The sequence below is a fragment of the Heterocephalus glaber genome, unplaced genomic scaffold (assembly GCF_053883595.1).
Source record: "Heterocephalus glaber isolate CG9 unplaced genomic scaffold, H.glaber_assembly_v1.0 deba00001504, whole genome shotgun sequence".
Taxonomy (NCBI): Eukaryota; Metazoa; Chordata; class Mammalia; order Rodentia; family Bathyergidae; genus Heterocephalus; species Heterocephalus glaber.
The window spans coordinates 27,803,400-27,818,339 of record NW_028258324.1 but is presented as its reverse complement, the minus strand read 5'-3'; positions in this window follow the sequence as shown (position 1 = coordinate 27,818,339).

Here is a 14,940-nt window from a genome sequence, read left to right as displayed (position 1 = left end):
CTGGGCAAGGGTGAAAAATAAGAACCATGAGAGACTATGTAAAGGGGCAAATTTCCAATGATGAATGTCATTATATTGTATACCTAAAATGTACCAATGATTAGAATGAATAATTGATAATGCAAAATAGGAAGAAAAGGTCCAAGGGGTAGGGGTAGTGGGAGGGGCATGGGAAAGGAAAGAAAGAAAAGGAAAAATGCTGAGAAATGGAAAAAATGGAAATAAAGTCTTTGTAAATAGGGAAGGGTGGAGGGCTTGAAGGGAGGGCTAGGAATGGGGAAAAAATAAGAACCAAGATGCATGATGTAAAGGTACAATTCCCAATGAGAAATGTAATTGTGGTGTATACCTACAATGTACCAATAAAAGAATTTAACAAAATTAAAAAAAAAAAAAGATAACCAGCACACTTGCAGGTATCATACCTGGAGCTGGTGCTCACTGGGCTATCTGGAAAGTCTGAAGACCTACATCAGAAATCTTCTGGGTCACCCCTACCACTGTTATTGGAGCGTCTCAGACAACTGTAAAATCTAGGCCAGAGTGGGGTGGGGTGTGACAGCCAAAGGGCCATGAAAAGCCGAGTGCATTACGGGATTGTGTTTCTCTGCTAAGACCCTGGTCTGACAAATATCAACCCACTCCGAAAGTGGTAGATAGAATGAGCTGTAAAAATCTCCCCTTCCTGTTTTAGATCATGAGAGAGTGAGACACTCTGTTACAGTTCTCCTCTGGTTTGGTTTTTAGTGGATGTGTGGAGGAGGAAGTGTGGCCCCTCAAGGAACTCAGGCTGGTGCCCTTCCAGAAACATGGTTTCCAGAGCCCACAAGCTACTCACCCTGTTGCTATGATCTCCTGGGTCCCATTATACCCTGGGCCTCACCTATGGAAAAAAGTGTGATGTACCTAACTCAGGGGCATGGATCCCAGGATGCCACAGCTGACTAGGTTGCACTTAGCGGAACCTTTCCATTTAGCTAAGTATAACACGTGGTGTGCCTTAACGTGGGAGAAGATGGCCACTCTCACATGTTCCAGAACCCAAGCCCCAGGGGAAGCTGGTATGTATCCCTTCATTTGCTGATACATAGCTTCACCCTGTGCCCTGCTCCTTTGCTGTTCCACTTTCCCCTCCCATCCTATGGCAGACACAGTGCTACAGGTTCACTAAGCTTCCTGTTTTTGCACACAGCTAAACTTCATTTCCCAGCATACTTCAGTTTTGGGTCCATGTGAGAGAGGGTGGATCAATGGGACATAGGCCAGTTTCAGGCCTGGCTCTGAAAAATACCCCATGAAACCCTCCAGCTCTCTTGCCCTAGGCTGCAGACTTGGAAGGTGTGAGATCCATGCAGGACACTGCAGGACAGAGGCAGGCTTCCTGACCTGCACTGGAGTGTGGTAAGAGCAGGGAATAAACTTTTTCTGGCAAGCCACTGATTTTTGATGGTTACTAATTACTGCAGCTTAGCTTACCTCAACCCAGTCAACCAGCTCGACTCTCTGGGAAAGCACTTCTTCCTGCTTCCAGGTCCCTCAAGGTGCAACCCCGAGGCCTGGTGCAACTTCCACCACCTCCCACTTAAGGGAGTCAGTGCCACAGTAACATGTGGCCCTCTGGCCGTATTACCCATCAGCTACTGAAATGAAGGCCAAACAATAGATTTTCTGCAAAAATATCCAAAGAGTAAATAAATGCTTTTGCATGTGCTGCTGGTATTCCTTGGGATTATTCCCAAATGTGCATTAATACATATTTTTTCATTATTCAAAAAAGATTCATCTTGCATCTACTACTAATATAACTGTACAGCACTGAGGATTATGGAAAGCTAGTGTAACAGTCAGAAAAAGTTTTTCTTTATTTTTGGTTGAAAGTAGATGAAAATACCCTTCAAGACTCCCTCTACTTTCTCTTTAAAACTTCAATTTATTATTAAATAGCTTTAATTGTTTTCCAGGGGGAAAAATGAATGCAATTCTTCAACTACATAAACCATAAAAAAACAAACAGAAGTTATTGTAGAGTTTCAATTTCCCTTAGAACTTCTACTTAATTGAATAATACTAGGGAGTCTGAAAATGTATCTAAAAGAGCTGTCTGGGAGGCAGGAGCCCGCCATCACTATACAGATTTGGGGATTGCACTTGGTTCTCTCTATGATGTAGGCCTACTCCAAGCCCCACCAAAGGTCAGCATTTAGATGAAGGATTTCTCACAGATCTGGATCAGACCACTTCTCAGGGCCCAGGGGAGGGCCCTTTCTGCTGGCAGGTGTCTGGAAGGCTCCTTGCCATCAGCCAGAGAACAGCACTGAGGTACTGAGCCTTGACTCAGTACCTCCTGTGCTCTCTAGGGCTGGAAAAAGATGATCCTTGCTCCAGAAGAGTCTAGGTTTACCCTTTCCTGCTTGCTCAACCTTAGCCCTTGGAATTTTCTAGGTTGTTTGAAAACAAAACCAAACTCATTCTTCAAGAATGTAAGGGACTCTGTTTTACACTATACCTGGGACTATTTGCTATAATGTGTATGAGTGCACCCCAAAGATCCCTAGGTTAAAGATTTTGTCCCCAGAGTGCCCAAAATTATATAGAATTGCTCCCGACACTACTGGGATGTGGATTCCTTGTGGGAAGTCCTGGGATCTCTAGGGGCTGCCCTTTAAGGGACTGTGGGATCCCCTGCTTCATGATGTAAGTGATTTTACTCCACTATACACTCTCACCATGATATGCCACTCTCATTACAGGCCCAGAGCAACAGGGCCACCGGAACTTAGGCTAAAATCTCCAGAACCATGAGCTAAAGTAAATCTTTTTTCCATATACATTAATTGCTTCATTATAACTATTTTGTTATAGTAATAGAAAGCTGACATACATGATTAGACTTAAAAATCACTTTTGCTCTCTGAATCCACATTCATTCCCTTTTCCTCAAAGTTTATATATAGCTACCTGGGCTACACAGAGGTTTCTAGAGTATAAGTGAAGTGAAACAAGCATTAGGGAATGGAAAATCAAATAAAAAAGAATTAATGAAATACTAATACTAAATGAAAAATCTTTACTTCAGATTTTTAAAACAAACTTCCTGACTGTCCTCCCCTAAATATACATATTTCCTTTTAAGTGCACAAGATATGAAATGCATGCATGTTATATTAAATACCTCTCTATCCTTTACCTCAAAAGAGAAAGAAAGAAAGAAAGAAAGAAAGAAAAGAAAAAAGAAGGAAAGAAAGAGGGAAGGAAAGGTTTCCTCTTCAGTGTTTTGTCAGGGGCATTTAAAATGAGAAACAAAAACCCACTCAAACTATTTTAAACAAAAAGCTACAGTGGCATCTCATGTGATGCTAGGATACTAGGGTAGTAGTGCCTTCATTTCTTATGAAGCAGTAGCTCCAGGACTTGAGAAGCCAGTAAGAACAAGGCTTTTCCTTCCTTTCCCATCTCTTCCCTTCCCATCATTTTCTTTTCCTATCCTCTCCCTTGGCATGCTGTGGCATGCATGTGTGTATGTGTGTGTACCTGCAGGCCTGATGTCTGTGTGTGTATGTATGTACGTATGTATGTATGTATGTGTGTGTGTCTAAGGCAATATGCCTCTGGCCTCTGCTTACCTCTATGTCTTTGAATCAAATTTACCTCTCTCTGAAATCCAGAGTTCTTTGCTTTTCCAAAGCATGAGAAGGAAAATCTCTCCAGCTTGGGCCCAATATCATCTCCTAGACTCTGCACCAGCTACCAGTGCCTCTATCTCTCTATTGCCCATTTCCAGTGGTAGAGAAGGAGAATCAGAATAGGGCAGCCCAACCTCTGGATTAGTTCCCCACCCATGTTCCACATAACTAAATTGAGGGAGGGATGAAATCAGGGATGCAGGGGGTGGGTACCAAGGGTGACTGGGTTGGGTGGGCTCAGAGCAGAGAATGAATTTGGCAGGCAAAGTTGGCTAATCATGCGTGGTCCTGCATCTCATATATTAATAGTCATTATAGAGACTATTTTGTCCAGTTTCTTGCCTTACAGTGACTGACCATATTGTTATCACAATTTCTAACTCATGTTATTATTTCCCAAAATCAGAAAGATACTGTCATTTTCCAAACAGCCTAACCGTGTATCTCATTCACAAATATTCAAGGTAGCAATGGTACTTCCTTGAGGGGAGGGGCCTGTTGATGATTTCTCTGAGGAGGCAAAGCAGTTTTATTTCTAGACATTTCCTTCTATTCTAAAATCACAGAATGTTCCCATCTTTTCTCTGGGCTTCACAGCATAGCTATAGCCATCACACGTATAGACTGACCTGAGCTGAGATTGTCCTGATCAAGTTTGGAAACATACATTCCTCTGTAAGCCACAACATCAAGCCTTCTTATCTCCCTTCTGCCTTGCCTCTAGCAATTCCATCAATCACCTTAAAGTTCTTTATCTTGGTAGACACATGCAGGATCAATAACCACACCTTTCCCTTGTATTTAATGTCTTTGCCACCTCAAGCCACAGAGGCTCAGTTATCATGGGCATCCCTGCCTGGAGATGCCCTATCCACTCACAAAGACTCAGCCAATTAATTCAAGGTCACAGCTCTTCCAGCCTCAATTGAGAGGTGTTTTGTTCAGGATGCAGTTCTATAGCACATTCACAAAGTATCCTATTTTTGTAGAATTCTTGAAGACATTTCCTTCTGGTCTCCAGATTAATTGTTCTTCCAAACACTTGTTTTTATTTTTGGTTTTTCTGTTGCTGTTATGCTCCAATGGGTGGTGTTACTACTGCTATAGTTTAGTCACTGAAAGCCTAAAGCCACATCTGTGGCTCACTTATTGTAGTATCTGGAATTTCAAGGCTACATTTTGTGTAGTAGGAGCTAATCTCATTCCTGTCTCAGTTTTGAGTTCTGATATTTCTTTATGTAGTAACTTATTCATCTCTCTCTTCTACTTCTGATTTATAATCTTTCGTGAATCACATATACCTTTGTCAGTCACATATTTTTAGAACAAGGTAAGATATACACTGTACAAATCCAAGTCTTAGCATCATACCAGGGTTACACAGGACTAAGAAGAAATATACATAAAACATAACTGGAGTCTCAAAACACTTTCACTGTAAGTCAATTCTGATTTTCCCACAGCTGAATCCTGGAATATTGCTTGACATGTGAAGCACTTGATAACTCTTTCTTGAGTGACTACAGGCCACTTTCAGTCCTTTCGGTTGAGACCTGACTGCCTCTAACTGTAGCTAAAGTCCCTAAACACTGCCACCTTTCTACCTCAGGGCAGGGAAGGAGGGGCAGGACAGGGCCTGGCCAGGATTACCATTAGGGTTAGGGTTGTACTTACATCTTCGTCAATTTCCATTTAATTAAAGTCTTCAACCCTTCATTGTGAAGGAGGGGATTATTTTGAGATATCAGATCCTAGTTCTGCCATATCTTCCCAATCCTTTGCCAGTTATTTGCTATAACACTGGAGGGAAGATGCTGATTCTGGTTCTAATGAATGAATCAAATGGCTCATAATATATTGACTGAACTTCAACTATGAGCCCTGCAGCAAAGAGATAAACAGGTGGCCTATGAATTCAGAGTCACAGCCTTTCAAATATCAGTTTCCAAAAATCACAAAAACTATGTTGCCAGTAAAATGCAGTTAGTTTTCTCAAGGAGCAAATTCAAGTTGAACCTGCTTGATAAAGTAAGAAGAGACCAGGTTTAAGCCCAAACTCTTCCTCTCACTAGGTATGTGATACTGTGGCATCATCTGCCTCCCTCACCTCTGTTTACTTATCTGAAACTAATCCAAGTGTCTCTGGGCATCTCCAGTAAATAAACAACAATCACACTAGCCTTAGTTCCCAAATTATGATGGCTCTTAATAGCCTCTCCAAATAGAAAGCCAGGCATTGCTCTCCACCCTTGCTGTCTCCCTCTGGTCCCTCTCATTTCCTCTGGAAGTTTTTATGTCCTCCTGTTTCCTCAGAAATACTTGTCCTTTCGGTTTCCAAATGAAGGCAGCTCACAACTGACCTGGTTCTGAGGCCCCCATGGGAAAACTGCTTGGTGGAAACAAAGGAACTGTTCCTGAGGAATGCTGTTCAACCCAGGGTTCTAGAATGCTCTGAGATCTATGACAGAGATGGAGCAGGGAGAAGAGCCCCTCCCAGAGATGATGCACTCTTTGTCTTCTATGCCGCTCACTAGACTTGTTTGCAACAAGTCACACTTTGTTTGTGACAGGATGCCACATACCTGCTTTCTTTTGTCACAAGTCCCTATTTTCTCCTTTCCAGGCCTCTTACTGCTAAATTCTTTACTCTGATCAAAAAGGGGAAGCCTCACATTTACCAATTCTCATCAATTTCTGATCGATGCATCTAGAAGATTTCCTTGCCTGTGTTCTGTACAGTCACAATTTAGACCACATCGGGCCGGGGATTTAGCTCAGTGGTTCCAACACCTGCCTCGCAAATGGAAGGACCTGAGTTCTATCCCTGGTACCAAAAAAAAAGAATTCAGTCCACACCTGGTTTATCCAGTATAGAGTGGGTGATCCGCCCTCACAGGTAAAAAGGCCCATAGCTGGAAGGACCCTAGTGTCTCCTTGAGAGCACTACACTGCCAGGTAGTGATCGTGTCAAGGGGAACATTAGTTTCCATCTCACAGTAGAGAGCAGAAGGGACCAGGGCCTGGCCTAACCTGGCTGGCTCACATTAGGGGAATTCATGTGTCTATTCTGCACATCGTCCCCAAGCCAATGAAGACACAGGAAGTTAGGAAGTCAGAATTGTAAGCCTTACTATTCCTTAATTCTAAGCTTTTTTTCTTCCCTTTTTCCTTCTTTTATATTAGTGCTACCCTTCATTTCTCTTTCATCAGTGAAAGGTGTATATCACTTTTTTTTTTTTGGTACCAGGGATCGAACTCGGGTCCTTGCACTTGCGCAGCAGGTGGCGAAACCACTGAGCGAAATCCCCGACCTATACCACATTTTTTAAATGGCCACTCTGGAACTGGAGGTTTCTGTCGGACACCTGGAGGGCTTTCCTAATCTGCTCCCTGCTTAGGAATTTCAAAGCTCTATCCTCAGCACCTCATGAGTTGCAACACTCCAGATTCCAAGGCAAGTTAATCACTGCCTTCAGCTGTGGTCTTATCCTGACACTGGTTAAAAGAGGGAGGACTGTGTGGATTTAGCAAGTTGATGGAGCAGGAGGAAGGCATGTGGAGTGCTGCAGTCCACCTGCCTGACTGAGGAGATGTGCTCAGTGCCCCCAGGGAGGCTCAGCCCACAGAGGAAGCACAGAGCCTGGGGAGTAGAGCCACATCAAATGAATAATAAAATGCTATGTGTCATGCATAAGCACCCTGCAAGTGCTAAATGTTTTCAAGATTGAGATAGGCTGAAAGTACAGAAGAAAAAGTAGATATATTTGACCAGGGAAGTACATAATAGTAATTTCTCTGTTCCTATTTACTTAAAAAATTTAAACAAGTTTACATATTTTTTAGGTTTACACAAATGTGAAACCTTGTCTTAAAAGTTAGTATATGTTTGTGATACATAATGAATACATTCATCATGGGAAGTTGGTATCTATACATATCATGTACATCTTAATTCTTTTACTTCCTCTTCCCCTTTCCTTCTTCCCCTTACCCTCCATCCCTAGATCCCTTTCCCATCTTCAAAAGGTTTATATGTTCCTGTTTCCTATCATTTATCTTTTAGTTTGCTCTTTAAATTATTTATATTTTAGGTTTCTCAGATAACAGAAACCATGCAACATTTAACCTTCAAAATTTTAAGTTGGGCTGGGGATTTAGCTGAGTGCCACCATGCCTGTCTTGCAAGTGAAAGTTTCTGAGTTTGATCCCCGGTCCAAAAAAAAAAAAATTTTAAGTGACAAGGACCAGGGATGTAGCTTAGTGGCACAGCACCTGCCTGGCAATCACAAGGCCCTGAGTTCAATTCCTGGTACCAAAAAAAAATTGGCTTTGTATCAATAACAAAATTATTAATAAAGTATATTCAGTCAATCAAATTTTTAAATGTTTAGAACACTTGACAAAAACTTTTTTCTTCAAGGAATTTTGTTTTTATATAGAAATGTGTTTCCAAGTTTTCTATTATAAACATAGCTACTATGACTGTAAGTGTGAGCTTTTTCTTGGACTAAAGTCTTTAAAGTAAAAATTTTTAATCACTGATTATAAGCAGTAATTATTTTTAACTTTTTATTATGGGAAATTTTAAGTATATACCTGTACATTGTGTTACTCAGAAATTTTTGTTGCTGTTATAAAACACTTGTGATAGACAACTTAAAGGAGGAAAGGTTTTGTTGGCTCATGGTTTCAGAGGTTTTAGTCCACGGTTAATGATTGGCTGGCTCCATTGCTTTTAGGCCTGTGGTAAAGCAGAAACATCATGGCAGAAGGCTGAGGAAGCCTGTTCACCTCAAGGTGGCCAGGAAGCAGAGAGAAACAGAAATGAACAAGGGACAAGATATATCCTTCCAGGTTATGCCCCCAGTGACCTACTACTTCTTCCAATGATTAATGAATTAATCCATTGATGAGGTTAGCATCCTTATGATTCCATCACTTTCCAAAATCCTCAGCTCTGAACACATAAGCCTTTCGGGGGACTTTTTTGATACAAACCATAACACACATAATTGGAGAAAGTAGTATAATGAATTCCTAGGTACCCATTACAAATTTTCAACAACAAACTCCTGTATGGCCTTACCCACTTCCAAGCCTTCCCATCTGGATTATTATTTTGCGGCGGGGGGCGGGGGGGGGGGTGCTGGGGATCGGACTTTGGACCTTGTGCTTGTGAGGCAGGCGGCAGCACCACTGAGCTAAATCTCCAGGCCCCATCTGGATCTATCTTAAAGCAAATCCTATACATCATATCATTTCATCCATTAATATTGCCATATGTATTTCAGTGTTCTTTTTTAAAAACATGATCATAACATTATTACACAAAACATCAATAATTCTTTATTACTGTCAAACAGGCAGGGTTTAATTTTCCCATTACCTTTCCTTTATTTATTTTTTGCAGAGTCCCAATAAATTCCATACATTGCAGTCAGTTGATTTGTCTCTTTTAATGTATGGGTGCCTAGGATTTTATGGGAGAGATCAATGATCTCCTGATTTGAGGAATTGCTATCTTGGGATCTCTCTACCACAGCACTGATGTCCTAGGCCTAGGACCACTATAGCTCTGGTTCTCAGTGCAAGCTTGAGGCTCACACCCTGGCTCCTAGGTCTGGCCTGACTCAGAGTAGGGCAAGGATTCAGTGCGAAGCTGTTTCTCTAGCTAAGACATTTCTCAGTCCTTTTCAGGATTTGGCGAAAGCGCCACACTCTCTCAATGGGTAGCCTGGGAATGCATCAAAGCCTAGACTGTTGTGGCAAACCTATGGCACACTTGTCACAGTGGGCTATTTGTATCATTGAAAGCTCTGAAAGGTTGGCCACCAGTGGCCCAGGATTTCTTTCCCAGATTGAGGAGGATCTATTCTGAGAAGTAAGCAATTTGTAAATAGAGTTGCAGGCAACTGCTAAACCAACTAGCTTGGGCATATGCAAAGTGTTTCTGTAAAGGGCCATAGAGTAAATACTTTATGATGTATATAGGCCATACGGTCTCTGTAACTACTATAATACTCTACTGTTGAGTGAAAAGCAATCATAGACAACATTCGAACCAAAGGGAAATTCTATTTGACCTAGCTATTCTCCTTCTAAGTATTTTCCCAAGTTAAAGATATCATATTACAGTGATGTATGCACATTCAGGCTTATAGCAGCACAATTCATAGTAGCTAAACGCTGGAAGTGGCCTATATGTCCATCAACAGATGAATGGATAAAGAAAATGTGGTGTTTACACAAAATATGAAAACTACTCTGCCACACAGAAAGATAAATTGGATCATTTGTAGGAAAATGGATGCACCTTGAGACCATAATGTTAAGTGAAATAAATCAGACACATAATCTTAAATATTGCATGGTTTCTCTTATATGAGAAACTCAAATTATAAATAAAGAGCAAAGTAAAAGATAACTAATAGGAAGTAGGGAGATAGGTCTTTCTCAAATGGGAAGGGGATCAAGAGATCAAGGGAGGGGAGGGAAAGGGGACTAAAAAAGAAATTTAAATGTCTTATGTACATGTACAACTATACACAAGGAATATAAACATTATGTACTGCAAACATGTACTAATAAAAACACATCTATTCACACAAATTTGGATTTCATAAAAGAGCATATGGTATACTTTATATATTATCATAATTATATGTTAGCATATATACGTTATTGTATAAGTAATATTTTGTGTCATAAAATATTCTTCTTTTGATTTCAACCATTAAAAAATACAAAAATCATTCTTAACTTGCAGATCATATTCAAACAGATGGCAAAGAAATGTGGCCTGTGGGTTGTTGTTTGTTGGTGACTGATCTAGCCCATCCTTCTCATCTCTTTTCCTGAGAATTAAACTGAAGACCAGAGAGGTGAATTAATTCACCCAAAGCCACACAGCAAATCAGCAACAACGGTCAAATTAAATCTCAAGTCGTCAACCCCTAAAATACACAAACAAATTTTTTAATGTGCAAGAATAGAATATCCAAGGACCATTTTATAGGCCAAAGACTGAACCAGAGCTTACACTCCACCATATGGATACATAGTAACAGAGAGCCTGACAGTAGTGCTTGTTTCCTAGTAACCACATCTTCTCTGATGAAGGATTGCTGACTTGTTATTTATAACTTATTTCCCAATAGAGAAGGTAAGTGATTTGATTATATTTAGTTCCAAGAGCCAGGGAAATCCTGATCTACCGTCTTAGGACAGACACAAATTTTACAGCCACAGCTGCTAGGAGTTGGGAGAAAGCAAAGAAACCTGCAATACACAGTGTTGTCCCTGTTACTAACAACAGGGGTCACATAGAGCGATTATTGAATGCCTGGCTCATGTGACAGGTGAGGTGAGGGGAGACAAGGAAGAGAGGGGGATTCTATTTACACTCCACAGGGACAGGGACAGCGTGAAACCTTTTGGCACCTTGTTCATTATGCTAGTGGCTGCTGGTCATGCTGCCTTTCCCACTTTGTTAGCATTAGTTTGCTTCTGGCTCCTGGAATTATGTTCCTGAGAATGAATTCCATTGCTTCTTGAGGGGCTTTCTTGGTTCTATGGGAAGCTGAATAATTTGAAGTCTAAGGAGAGAATGGTAAGCCTTATAAAACCACAAGTAGCCTATAGACAGAAGAGATTTCATAGGCCCTAGTCCAAAGATTTCAGGTGTACTTAGACAGAATCAACAAATTAGGTGAAAATCAGAACCCATAAACCATGTAAGATTACCCAGAGATTATGTAGCATTGTCCAACCCGGTATTTTATCTACCTCTTCAGACCCAGAGAGGAAAGTGACATATATACTTATCACACAGCAGAGTCAATGAACCAGGTTTGTCATTCACTGCCTCAGGACCTTTCTTTTCTTTTCTTTTTTTTTTAGTACCAGGGATCTAACTCAGGACCTTGTGCTTGCCAGGCACGTATGACACTGCTGAGTTAAATCCCCAGCCCTCAGGACCTTTCTGATGCCTGATCAGCCCCTAAAATGGGGCAAGATATATCTGGAGCAGTAGATGGAAAGAGAGGAAACACCAACAAAAGGAATCACTTCTTCTGTCCACAAATGGAAATAGACAGTTGCATATCATTGTACAATACAGGAAAATAGGAGAAAATACAGCATTTGTTAAAGCAGAAACAAAAAGAGACAGAAGGTGGGGTACAGGTCATTGGAGGCATACAATGGGTGAATTTCAAACTTGTCACTTGTAGAATATGATCCTTAGGTGAGTGGCTCAATATACATGACTGTTCTTTGGACAAAAGAAACAACTTAGGAATGCTGTAAGATTTGAAGCAACAAAAATTAATACGTTTTGAGCTGTGTTTTTATTATATGTGCACATATGCATACATTTTTAAGTGAACAGCTACATATTGATGAACATATAACCCATTATTAATTTAGGAGCAAATTGAATGCCTCCCTCATAGTGTAGCTGGGGGCACGGGGATGGTCCACCCCAGGCAGCACATATTTTGGCTGGCATTATTGGGCAAAAGGAAAATTATGTGGCAATAATTTATAGTTCTTTTGAACTATATTTGATGTTAAGCTAAGGTTTCCTATGTGCGTCTGAGCGCAGCAGCGTCTCTAGCCGCAAGACTGCTTACACAGGAATTGTATTGAGAGATTTTCATATGCATCTTGACCCTTGCATTAAAGGACAACCCAGAGCAGCACAAACTAGGAGTGCCACTGCCTTCCAGTTCTCCATCAAGTGCTCTTCCCCCCTCCTGCCCCACATACTCTGCTGGCATGAGAGGCAGGTGACAGCTGGGCAGCAAGGGCTGGTGGAACACTGGGCGAACACTGTACTGACTCACAAGTGCAGGACTACCTCCTCAGAGGAAAATGGGTGCCTGGCTGCCATCTGTCGGGGGATATGGGACAGAGAGGTTGACTAGATGGCTTCTGGGGCCAATGAAGCAGGGACAGTTTTTGATTCAACATAAGACCACTGGTATTTTCAGAAATAGTTTTTACATTATGTTTATTCTTTGTTGGAGAGCGGGCCTTGGTTTCTAGACTTTATAAGAGCACACTGGGCCTTTTTCCACATTCCGGTATTAGTTTCCATTTTCCGTCAGTGATCCAGCCTTCCTTACCCTCATTCCACGTGGTTCGGGCTCTAACATCATCTTCTAGCCTGGCCAATCTGTGCTTCCCATTGCCCTGGCTGCAGACCCTTGACAATGATCCAATGAGAATCAACTTAGGAATTTTGCTGGAACCAATGGGAATAGAGGTATTCTTGCTGAAATGGCTTAGCTAGTAAAAGCACAGAGCTGCCGCCTTTCTAACCACAGGAGAGTCTTCCTAAAAATAAAGCCCACCCAGAGGAAAATGAGCCCGTGAGGAGGGAGAGACAAATTCTCAGAGTTATCTGAACATATGTATTCAATCTTACCAGAACAGAATTCTCCCTTGAAATGAAGAAAGATACTGAATTCTGTTCACTTAATTCTTCTACTTAAATCAGTTCAAACTGAATTCTTGTTTCTTACAGCCAAGACTTCAGGTTAAACCAGGAAGACAAGCCCTAAAACAATAATCCACACTGTTTGCATGGGCTTTTCAGTGAGAAGAAACCTTCCACCACCCTGTTTCATAACAACTCTAAGAGGTCTTCTGGGTAGGAATTGTACCCATTTTTAAGTGAAACAGCTAAAAGTTATTGAATACTTGCTTTGTGATACTGTTGTAAATATTTAAGTTTGTCCTAATGAATTCAGATAACAAACCAATGATGTAGTTATTATTATCCCCATTTTACAAGAGTAGAAACAGAGGTACAGAGGTAAAAGAATTGGCCAAAGATCACTGCCAGTAAGTAGACATGGTGGACAAACCCCACACAACAGGCTACAGTTCTGTGGAATGTTCTCTCCTTGAGTGTGGACATGACATGTGTCTCGCTCCTTACAAAAGAATATGGCAGGGCCAAGAATGTAGCTCAGTGACACTGCACCTGCCTGGCAAACACAAGGTTCTGAGTTGGATCCCTGGTACTGAAAAAAAAAGAAAAGAAAATGGTAAAGGTGATGTGATGTCACCCATCATGTGTTACCCATGTGGCAAAGGAGAAATCATGCAAATAAAATTAAGATACTTAATCAGTTCAACTTTGAGTTCATCAAAAGTGAGGTTCTCCTGGCTGTGAACTCAAAGAACTCAAATGAGTTATTTATGCACACATAGGATTTCCCTGTAACCAGAGACTGCAAGCAGCAGAGAACCCTTTCTTCCTGTTGGTCCTGAAGAAACATGTTCTACCATTAGAGAGATTAATTCTGTTCAGAGACTAAATAAGTTCCCCAAGGTAATGCAGTTACAGGGGAGTGGCTGGCTGAAATTTGACCCTGAGCCTGACCCTTACTTTCTCCTCCTCACCACACCACCCAAGAACAAAAGGAGAACATAACAGCCATCTTCTATTTTCCAGTGGATTTGTAGAATTCTTTTAGGAAGGAATATGATTAGGAAATTTCCTTCTCCACAGAAAGTAGAACTAAAGAAAATAAATGATAATTAAAGCATAAAGGATTTAACTTAATCCTAAGGAAGAGCTTTCCACGGGTAAGGCTAATTAAATACTAACGAGATTTTTTGTAAAAAAAAAAAAAAATCAAAAGCCTCTAAAATTCTGTTTGTGAAGTATCACATGAAAACAGCAAGAAGAAAGATTAGGGGTAATTTTACAAGCTGGTTAAATACCTGCAAGCCCAAGGTTTTCACTGTAAGGCTGAACAGAGTAAATGATTGTGGCAATCAGTCATAGATTTTTGGGAGACTATAACAAATGTTTATAACTTTAATTTTTTACAGTCTAATTAAATTGTTACATACCAAATTTCCAGATTTGAAGTACACATAACTTTTTCTCATGGTGTCATTAATATTTTTAAAATTATCAACAAAAAAACTAATAGCCTTTGGTGCAGATATCTGCATTTACACAGTCCCTTGCCTTTCCAGAAGAATGGTTTCAGATCCTCCCCTATCCCTCACTGCCCCACTTTATGGTTGCAGAAACTCCCCTCCCTCTGTTAAGCCTCTGTTTGGTACCTGCTCTTTCCTTTTGTGGTAACAGATCTATGGCTGCTTGAGATCCCATATTCAGTCCCAATTCTTTGCTGAATCAGGGAAAGTCCTGAGACAGGAGCTTTGGATGACTTCCTACATGGTAGGTAATAAGTGTGGGAGAAGACCATTAAGACATAGAAGAGGGCAGTCC